At 37.9% G+C, this 11,454-nt stretch overlaps 1 non-coding gene across 1 annotated transcript; it reads left to right on the top strand.

Annotated features, from left to right (window-relative positions):
* The first annotated feature begins 1,431 nt into the window (after positions 1-1,431).
* Positions 1,432-1,538, top strand: LOC117674109 (U6 spliceosomal RNA). Its single transcript, XR_004593675.1, has one exon. It is a non-coding gene; the product is annotated as a U6 spliceosomal RNA (small nuclear RNA).
* Positions 1,539-11,454: the final 9,916 nt, after the last annotated feature.

Below are 11,454 nucleotides of genomic sequence, written 5' to 3'. Positions count from 1 at the left end.
TAATATATCTTCCCATTTTTGCTCATAAAATATTCTTGCTGCTGTCAACATGCATAATAACAAATTCCATTTTTTTTTCAAGTTCTTCATCCATCAAACCTAAAGGAAAAGTATCTAGTTTAATTTGTCTATTTGTTTAGGAATCTTCTGTATTAAAATATGAATCTCCCCCCAATATTTCTTTGTGTTGATATAATTCCACCAAAGATAGTAGAACGTTCCTTCCTTACATTTACATTTCCGACATACATTTAAAGTATCTCTGACAATTTGCTGAGTGTTAAATACCAACAGTACATCATTTTATAAAACCTTTCTTTTAGATTATAATTCAATGTAAATTTTAGTTCCCTTGTCCAACGTTCCCATTGTTCAAACATTATATTATACTCAAAATTCTTGGCCCATTGAATCATACATTGCTTCACATACTCATTCTCCAAATTCAATTTCAATAACAGTTTATAAATCTTGGCAGTAACAGGTTCATCATTACCACACAATACAGTTTCAAATTTATTGATTCATTGATTTTCAAATTCATAATTTAAAAGTACCGGTAGGTTCACCTTGAATGAAAATTATTATTTGGCCACAAGTCTACCAATCTGAGCTCACCTTCCTGGGGTGACACCCAAAGAGATACCTTTATAGAGAATCTTGCTTTATATTTATTCCAAACCCTTAGGATGGTACATCCAACAAAATGATTCTTAAAATCATCATCATCTTAACCTTGTCATTCCATAAGTAAGTGTGCCATCCACATCTTAATTCATGGCACTTTAATTTGAATAATCTCTTACTTTGCAGAATCACCCACTCTTTCATCCAAAGCAAGCAGCAAGCAGCAAAGTTTAGTTTCAAATCTGGTAACCTTCTTCCAATACTTGAGGGGCTGCCATAGAGAGGAGGGGGTCAATCTGTTTTCCAAAGCACCTGAAGGCCAGACAAGGAATAATGGATGGAAACTGACCAAAGAGAGATTCAATTTAGAAACGAGGAGGACCTTTCTGACATAATCAACCAATGGAACAGCTTGCCTTCGAAAGTTGTGGGAGCTTCATGACTTGAGACTTTCAAGAAAAGATTGGACTGCCATTTGTCAGAAATGGTGTAGGGCCTCCTGCTTGAGCAGGGGGTTGGACTAGATGACCTATAAGGTCCCTTCCAACTCTGTTAATCTGTTAAATCTGTTAAACCTAACCCTTCTCTTTCTTTGGTGCCTTGCAGTAATTTCTATCTTAATTCTCATCTTTTTTCCTCTTGCTAAATTAATTTTGAAATATTCTTTTGCCATTGTTTAAATCAGGTGTCAGTTGTCAATACTGGTAAAGCCTGAAATTAAAACAACATTTTTGATAAGAAATTCATCTTAATTACAGAGATTCTATCTAATAGTGATAATTATAAATTATCTCATCTTAATTTGTGCTCACTTTGGCAGCACATATACTAACATTGGAATGATACAGAGAAGATTAGCATGGCCCCTGTGCAAGGATGACATGCAAATTCATGAAGTGTTCCATATTTTGGGGGGGATCTTGGAGTCCTAATGGACAATCACTTAAATATGAGCCAGCAGTGTGCTGCAGCTGCCAAAAAAGCCAACACAGTTCTAGGCTGCATAAACAGAGGGATAGAATCAAGATCACGTGAAGTGTTAATACTACTTTATAATGCCTTCGTAAGGTCACACTTGGAATACTGCATTCAGTTTTGGTCACCATGATGTAAAAAAGATGTTTAGACTCTAGAAAGGGTGCAGAGAAGAACAACAAATATGATTAAGGGATTGGAGGCTAAAACGTATAAAGAACGGTTGCTGAAACTGCGTATGTCTAGTCTTATGAAAAGAAGGAATAGGGGTGACATGATAGCAGTGTTCTGATATCTCAGCGGCTGCCACAAAGAAGAGGAAGTTAAGCTATTCTCCAAAGCACCTGAGGGTAGGACAAGAAGCAATGGGTGGAAATTAATCAAGGAGAGAAGCAACTTAGAACTAAGGAGAAATTTCCTGACAGTTAGAACAATTAATCAGTGGAACACCTTCCCTCCAGAAGTTGCAAATGCTCCAACACTGGAAATTTTTAAGAAGATGTTGGATAACCATTTGTCTGAAGTGGTGTAGGGTTTCCTGCCTGGGCAGGGGGTTGGACTAGAAGACCTGCAAGGTCCCTTTCAACTCTGTTATTCTGTTCTGTTCTGTTCTGTTCTGTTCTGTTCCATCTTTTCTAATGTCATTCCATACAGGTACAAAATTGTTTTACAACAGTTTGGAGTTTGTATTTGTCAATGTAACCCCAAAGTATTTTAACCTTTTTCTCCACCTTAAAACTCAACTTTCTTGTCAACGTTTCATAATCTTGAGAAGCCATTTTCTTAGCAAGCATTTTTCTTTCTCTTTATTTATTTTGAACTCTCTAAAGCTCCAAAGTCATTTAGCTTTTTCATCAAGTGTTCTATACCTGTTTTTGAATGTTGCAGGAATATAACTAAGTCATCAGCGAAAGCTCTCAATTTATAAACTTCTTGTTTTAATTGTTATGCCCCTTATCTTCTCATTTTCTTCGATATCTCTACTCAAAACTTCCAGCCTTAATATAAACAACAGGGGAGATAGAGGACATCCTTGGCTTGTACCCTTTTGAATTTCATATGTTTTGGTTAAATCTTAATTAATGATAATGTTTGCTTGCTGTGACAAGTATATTTCTTTAAACCCTTGGATAAATTTCTCTCCAATAGAATCTCGTAATTTAGAGCAAAATTTTATGTAAGATAAAATATGTGAAGCCTTGTATTCTGAAAATACAATCCAACTTGATTGCCAAAATATCTCTCAAATAAAGAACAGGAAACTAGAAACAAAAGATATCCACGGGGGACTATGATACTGCTACGAACTCTGATAGACATGGCAATAATACCTATTTTCTTATGATGGCTTCTAAAGTAGTGAATTCAAGAGTTCAAATTTGTGCAAGTTTAGACATATGTGTCAACTCAACCTGCAATGGATGATTCTATTGTCTCTTAGTAAACTTAGGATAGCTGCATTCCTGTCAAACAGGCAACAAGTGGTCAAAATAGGAGTGCCCTATCAAACCCTGCACCTGTTAATAGCGGTGTCCCCCAAGGCAGCATTCTAGGACCAACTCTCTTTATACTTTACATAAATGACCTTTGTGATCATATTAAAAGAAACTGTGTTCTCTTCGCTGATGATGTAAAACTATTCAACACCACCAACAATGCTGCTACCCTTCAAAAAGACCTTGACTATGTGTCAGAATGGTCAAACAAGTGGCAACTTCAAATCTCAACTTCTCTGTCTTATATATTGGCAAAAAAATAAGAACATAAAATACAAGCTGGATGGACATGACCTTATAGACGACCCTCATTCTGTCAAAGACCTTGGAGTACTCATCTCTACCTATCTAAGTGCCAGAGCCCACTGTAACAACATTGGCAAAAAGGCATTAAGAGTTGTTAACCTAATCTTATGTAGCTTCTTCTCTGGTAATATTGTAATACAAAACATTTGCTAGACCAATTCTCAAATACAGCTCATCTTTCTTGAACCCACACTGCATATCGGGCATTAATATAATTGAGAGAGTCCAGAGATATTTCACGAGAAGAATCCTCCACTCCTCTGCTCGCAACAGAATACCTTATGACACCAGACTTGAAAATTTGGGTTTAGACAACTTAGAACTACACCACCTTCGGTCTGACCTAAGTATAGTACATAAAATTATGCACTACAATGTCCTACCTGTCAATGACTACTTCAATTTCCACCACAACAATACACGAGCACACAATAGATACAAACTTAAAGTAAACCACACCAAACTTGATTGCAGGAAATACGACTTCAGCAACAGAGTGGTCAATGCCTGGAATGCACTACCTCAGTGGTCCCCAACTCCCGGTCCGCGGACCGGTGCCGGGCCGTGGAGTACCTGGCACCGGGCCGCGCAGCGGCCGGGGGACATGAACGCTGCAGCGCAAAGGCTCCTGGGCCGTGCGCAAAAGCTCCTGGGCCGTGCGCAATGGGCCATGCGCAAAAGCTCCTGGGCCATGCCCCCACCCCTGCGCGCGCTTAGCGGGCCGCGGCGATAAAAAGGTTGGGGACCACTGCACTACCTGACTCAGTGGTTTCTTCCCCAAACCCCCAAAACTTTAACCTTAGACTATCTACTGTGGACCTCACCCCATTCCTAAGAGGTCTGTAAGGGCACAAACGTGCCTACCGTCCCTGTCCTAATGTCCCCTTTTATTTCATGTATTAATAACCATGTTTATATCTGTATTTGTTATGTAATACATGCTTGACAAAAATAAATAAAATAAAAAATAAAACCTTTCCTTCTGAGGCATGCTAAGGTAAAAGTTCCCCTCTCACATATGTGCTGGACGTTCCTGACCCTAGGGGGAAGTGCTTATCTCTGTTTCAAAGCCGAAAAGTCAGTGCTGTCCGAAGATGTCTCTGTGATCATGTGGCCAGCATGACTAAATGCCAAAGGCGCATGGAACACTGTTACCTTCCCAAAAAGGTGGTCCCTATTTTTCTATTTGCATTTTTAATGTGCTTTCAAACTGCTAGTTTGGCAGAAGCTGGGACAAGTAATGGGAGCTCACCCTGTTACACGACACTAGGGGTTCGAACGACTGAACTGCCAATTTATCAATTGACAATCTTAGCTACTGAGCCACTGCCTCCCCAATGAGGCATGCTAGCACTTTTTAATTTAATAATTCATGGAGGTTCATGAACAAAGCAATCAAATCCCTTTTGATCCTGGCACTTTATTCAACTTCTCCCACCTAGTTTGCAATCAAATCCCTTTTTATCCTGGCACTCTATTCAACTTCTCCCACCTAGTTTGCTTTCTCCAGAATAAAAGAAACCATAGATCTTGAGTGATGTTAGACAAAACAAAAGGCATCAAAGTTTAGGGAACCAGCACATCTACATTTTGTATACCAGTATAGTGATAACATCAAGCTCTAATTCTTGGTATCAGGTGATACTGAGAGTACAACATACCATTATCTCAATTCATTTAGGCTAGATGAGCCTTGACTCTAGCTAGATACATTTAGTTATTAATACATAAGTAGTTACACTTTGACCCAAAATTGATGCTGTGGAATAATTTAAATTTGAAGATAATATGGAATAAATTTTATTGGAAGTATGGACTAAACAAGTTGATTTATAAAGGTAGTTTAAAGTTTTTTGATATTCTATCAACACTATTCTGATAATGTCAAAACACAAACTCTAATGGAGAAAGTCAAAGATATAAAAAGATGGGATTATGAATAAATGTAAAGAAAAACCAGCCTAATAACAACAGACACCAACTTCAGAACTGACAATGAAAACTTCCACCTTTTAAGATTGGTTAACAGCAGTTAAAGAATGAATAGTCAATATGCTGCAGCCTGGTATTTGGTTGTGTAGGAAGGAAAAGATTGCTTGAAAAAGATATTCAAATGCTGTGAAGGATCTATATCTACAAAGAGCAGACTTGTATGGGCAAAGATTTTCCCTGTGACAATTTATAGTGTCAGGGTTGGGCCTTCAGGCCTGCCATATAGATTGTCAATGTTAAACTTTGAAAAAGCAAGATAGAAAGAATATTGACACTTTTGAACTTTGAACTTTGGTGTTTTAGAAGGTGTTTAATAATGAATGCTATGGATAGCCAAGAAAACAAACAAATGGATTATAGAACAAAATAATCCAGTGTTCTCACTTGAGGCACGAATGAACAGTTCAAAGCATCACATTTTGGGCACAGTATAAGAAGACTCAACTCCCTTAAGAAATCTGGGAAAGGTGAAGGGACTGGGAAAGGTAAAGGTAAAGGTAAGAAGAAGATGACTAACAACAAGGGTGATGAAAACTATTACGTAATGATGAATGTATTTTTATTTATTTTATTTATTTTATTTTCAATTTATATACCGCCCTTCTCCCTGAGGACTCAGGGCGGTGCACAGCCAGAATTAAAAACATGAAATACAAATATTAAAAACAATTAAAATTATATAAATTTGGCCCAAAAATTTAAAAAACCACAAACCAATTAAACATTTAAAAAAATTAAAAAAATTAAAAAATTTCTTCCTAAGCCAGCCCGGCTTGCTGGAAAAAGTGGGTTTTAAGGGCACGGCGGAAGGCACTGAGGTCTTGGATTCTCCTTATCTCTGGGGGCTATTGTACTATTGGGAGTGAAGAATGAGGTTGATGATAGATAATGAATATCTGGCTATGTGGTTGCTAAAAGTGGACATTGACCTGTTGGCACAAAATCAATGACTTATCTATAATTTCAGTTTAACAATATATACAATCAAAACATGTACGGACAAAGAGATGTTCCAAACAATTAGCAGCTTCAAAGTATCATATTTCCTAGGATTGCTAGAATTCTTAAGAAAGTGTGCACTTGAAGTGAAACCAAAAATTCAATTTTACATTGAACTAAAAATAGAATGAACGTTAGCTTTAGTTATATGTCTGAAATGTGAAGAAAAGGATACTGCATCCGATTTTAATATTTGGAAAACCAATGGGTCCAACTCTCAACAAATATAAACTATGCTTCTTATGATTTAAGAATTAATTTAATCAGAAAATAGGGGTTCATGCCTATTGGAATTCCAAAAGAATGTTTGAAAAAACTGTACATCAGATTATTATTTTTAATAGACAAGAATACATGTAGCTCATGGTTAAATTGTGGAGTCTTTGCTGATCTCTGAGCTTGGTTATTTGCATGGAGACATCTCTTTATTCATTTCATTAGCCTCCAGAGAATCAAAGTTCTAAAAATAGAACAAGTTGAAATTATGGCTTCAATTGATGTCACAGCACCATTTCCATCCATAGATCCAGAACTAGTAGAAGACTCTGTTTTCACAACACACCCAACCTAGCCAAATAGATTGAACTATCCAGAATTATGGATCTCATCAACCTATGCCTCACTACCTACTTTCAGTTTGATGGACAAATATACCAAAATCAGAGGAGTGCCCATGGGAATCACCACTCTTAGGATTCATAGCAAAACTGTTCAGATGTACACTGCACTGTAGCAAACCCAAGGACCAGGAAAAGGAAAAAGACCACTTAAATAATATATTCCAACAAAATTGTTACCCACACAATTTTTTCAAAAAGTACCTGACCACTCAACCCATTACAGCACAACCAACACAAGCTATGAAAAGGATAACACTACTATATATCAAAAACATCTCAAAAACAACCAAAAGCATATGGCCTCATCATAGCACATCAACCAACTAAAGCCCTTCAAAATATTTTAAGTAAACCAAAAGACCCAATAGCCCAAGAAGAAAAAACAGGAGTTACCTACAACATATATTGTAAGGACTGTAATGGCCACTGTGGCAGCAAGCGGAAGGACAGACAAGCAGAAAACTAGCCGAACACATCCCGAACACCCAACTAGCAGTCAAAAGACATGATGAAAATTCCTTAATTTTATAATACATAGACAGAAATCTACCATAGTTTCAGCTAGGAAACTATGAGCCTCCTAAACCAAGCTAAATCCAAAACGCTAAAGAATTCCTTGAAGCTTGGCATTCAGACAAATCAGCCATCAATAGATATATAGACATAAACTACATTTACTCACCATTTCAAAGAGACAATAAAAAAGCTAAGAAGAAAGGAAGGAAGAAGAAAACAAAAAGATCAGAATCCATCCTCTCCAGCAGCCTATGTCCAGATATGCAGGGATTAATACCAGACAAGCAATCAAATAGAAAACAGTACCCTTATCAAAACAACATATTAATTACAAACTATCAAGGCGAAAACCACATCCCCACCATCACTGGCAGGGCATGTTACTGTATATAAACAGTATAACCAGTGGTGGTATTCAAATAATTTAACAACTGGTTCTCTGCCCTAATGATTTCTTCCAACAACCAGTTCACCAAACTGCTCAGAAAGTTAACAACCGGTTCTCCCGAAGTGGTGCGAAGATTTTTGGGTTCTTTTGGAATTGTTGTTGTGAGTAACTTTAATTCATATTGTCTGTTATATATAGAATTACAGTATAAGAGTATTCTCTCTCTCTCTCTCCCCCCCACTCTCTGTCCCTCCCTCCCTCCGTCCCCTCCTTAAAGAAATATCTGATACTCACAGGATTCCCAATAGCCTTGAATAGCCATAAATAGCCCTATTTGCTATCAATTACAGCATATGTTAGTACAATTTTAATAGTAACTGTTAAATATATGTAGATACTGTATGATTTATTTCTAAGATATGGAATCTGTCATTTTATTTTATTTTTTCTAACTTCTATTTTATTTTTGTATTTAATTTATTCAAGTGTGGTATGTAAGGTTGTTTGTTATATCTTACCCTTAACATTTTAGAACATTAAAAAAAAAAAAAACAATGGGTTGAATGAGGCCAAGTGAAGGTTAATTCAAATAAAATGAAATGCGGTCTGACAAGTTTTTTCTTCAAGAGGTTTCCTTAAATTTTAAATTTAAATTTTAAACTTTATTGTCATTGTATGTGTATACACAGTATACACATACAACAAAATTTACTTGACACCCAAAGACCAGGTCCCACACACATAATCCCCAAATACACTCCCACCCACCACAATTCCCCACCCCTAAGCCACCCAAACATCCACACAACAGAACAAGTAATACTGTCCAACAGCTCACTGATGATGGCCCTTTAGTTCATTGTTGAGTGCAATTATAGCTCTGGGATAAAAACTATTCAGAAAACATGTGGTCCGAGTTTTAATTGTTCTGTATCTTCTGCCAGAAGGCAACAGTCCAAAAAGATTGTAAGTAGGATGGGAAGAGTCTCTGAGAATGTTATGCAACTTCCTCAAAAGGCGAGATTTGAAGATGTTGTCCAGGGCTGGTAGCTGGAGTCTTAATTATTCTTTGTAGAGCTTTTTTGTCCGCTACAGAGCTGCTCCCATACCATGCAAGAATGCCGTATGTCAGGACACTCTCAATGGTGCTGCGATAGTAGGACAGAAGTAGATGCTGAGATAGATTTATCTTCCTGAAGATAGATTTATCTTCCTTAAGGGACATTTATACAATACAGAGTTCTTAAATCCAATACATCCAGACTTAATAACCCAGAGCATAATTTACCAGCTGATCTAACTTTTCCTAGATAAAAAAACAACAACAATTCCAATAAGAGTCATCAACGCAGATGTATGGTTGTAATAAATTATGTACAAGATTGAATTTAAAGATTATTCAAAAACCACAACTAGTATCAGCTTTACAGCTATAAAGCCGATTGTGCCCTTGGACAAAGCATTGAATGATCCTAGAATCAGGGCTAGTCCAAAACTCTGTTCTAAATGTTATCACTGAATTTAGTTTTAAGTGGTGAATAATTCAATATACATGAAGGAGTCACGCTAATTGTATATGAATCATCAAATGAAAATCCAATTCATTTAAATCTATGTTATTGTTAGTCCTGTTCCTGCTCACCTTTTTGCCAACAAAACTATGTTTTATTTTGAGAGCAAAATATGGATCTCAGCTCAGAAAAAAACTGTGCACTTTTTGTACTCTAAGACACTCATGTTGGCTACTTCTTCACTACTGTGTATTGTTAAAGATGCTGATATTTGGTTTTAAGCCCTAAATGGTTTGAGACTCTGATCCTTGAAAAAGGATCATGGTGCCCATAATATATTCTGCCACTCTGTTGTAATGATAAAGTAGTAATAGTCATAGAACTAATAGTAAGGTATATTGCACAAGTGACCACAACAATATCTTCACAATTTTTACTTATTTCTTCTCTCTCCCCTCCAAAAAAATAAAGTGCAACATTAAAACAGCATATGGTATATAACAAAATGTTCTAGTCTTTACCTAAATGATTTTCTTCATCGTGTCTAACACAAATTTTTATTCAACCTTAAGGAAAAGGCAATCAATATTCTCCTCCTTAATCCTATCAACATTTATGAAGACATCTGTCAATACATTTCTGAGCATGAGATGTTTAACATTATTTTAACTTTGAACAACTTAAAATCAGGCGTAGGCTTCACGTAATTTAACAACTGGTTTGCCTAGTGCGGAACCAAAAATGTGCACGTACACAAATGTGCACGCCCTTCGTGGCGGGGCAAGCAAGAGAGTGAGATATATAGGATAGGATAGTGCTGGGGCAGGTAGGCAGGCCCAGCCAGTGGTCGGAACTACTGGTTTGCCCGAACCAGTCTGAACCGGTAGCAACCCACCTCTGCTTAAAATGCAAGGATAATTTCTGTACATAATTGCTCTATGTGAAGAAATGCGTGTGCATATTTGAGGACACAGCTGTTAAAACAGAGGGGGAAAAGAAAGTACTTGATAAGTTGGGGATTCTTGTGGTCCACCAGCAGCCTGTGGAGCTGGCAGCAGAGTCGGACAGTGAGGAGGCTGGGGAGGAACATGGGCCACTCCTGGGTTTGAGGAAGGCTCGGACGAGGGCTCTGCATTGGAGGCAGAGATTGGGCCAGGGCCATCTGGGAATTATATGCAGACTCCGGAGCCTCCAGAGTCGGATATCAGAGAGGCAGAGGAACAGGAGGAGCCTGTTCCTAGTGCATGCATGCGCAGAGCTGCCAGAAGGCAAGAACAGTTAAAACTAAAGGGATGACTCGAAAGTAAGGCCTGGAGATGATAAGGCTTAAAAGAGGAGCAAAGGCACATGGGCCCTTTGCAGGAAAGCAACTTTGCTAATTCTGTTCCCAGTTGGCATCTCTGTTTGATTCTGGACTCCATGTGGCTTTGCCAAGTAGGTCTTTGGCAGAGTGTCAAGGGAGATAAAGGTTGGTGATTATCCCGAAGGACTTCTCCTGAAGGACTTTTTGCAACTAATTGGGATTCAGCTGGGAATGAACGTAATTCACAGCTGTTGCAATAAAAGAGGTTTTTGGGACTACTCGTGTGTTTTAATGACTCAGGAAGCCTAGGTCACAACAGTGATAAATCAGCACTCCTGTTGACTGACAAGGGGCCCGTTTCCCAGTCTTCAATCACTTCCCTGGCTGTTTTTGTGCCTGCTCTCCCAACAACCTTATTAGCTGCAAAATAGAATGTATGCCCTTTGTTCATTGCAGTGTGAGGCCACCAATGAGTTTGGGACTCCTCCTCTGACCACTCACTTGGGTTCTTGCAGACTGGTGGTTAGTTTCTTCCCCATCTGTCCTACATAGTCACTGACCTGTATACCTCAAGGATTATGGTGTACTCATAGGACAGACCAGGTCATCTTTTCTGCTTTAGTAGGTGATGATTATTGGGAAAGGACCATTTGCATTTGTCTGTTTCCCCAGATGGATTAGGCTTCTATTCTTTCTGTTCTGATCTTCTTGCTCATGTATC

Source organism: Pantherophis guttatus, chromosome 1 (genome assembly GCF_059756535.1).
Source record: "Pantherophis guttatus breed Tessera chromosome 1, ASM5975653v1, whole genome shotgun sequence".
In the NCBI taxonomy this organism is placed as follows: Eukaryota; Metazoa; Chordata; class Lepidosauria; order Squamata; family Colubridae; genus Pantherophis; species Pantherophis guttatus.
Note: the sequence above shows the minus strand (reverse complement) of the source record. Positions and strands in the feature narration are given on the sequence as shown.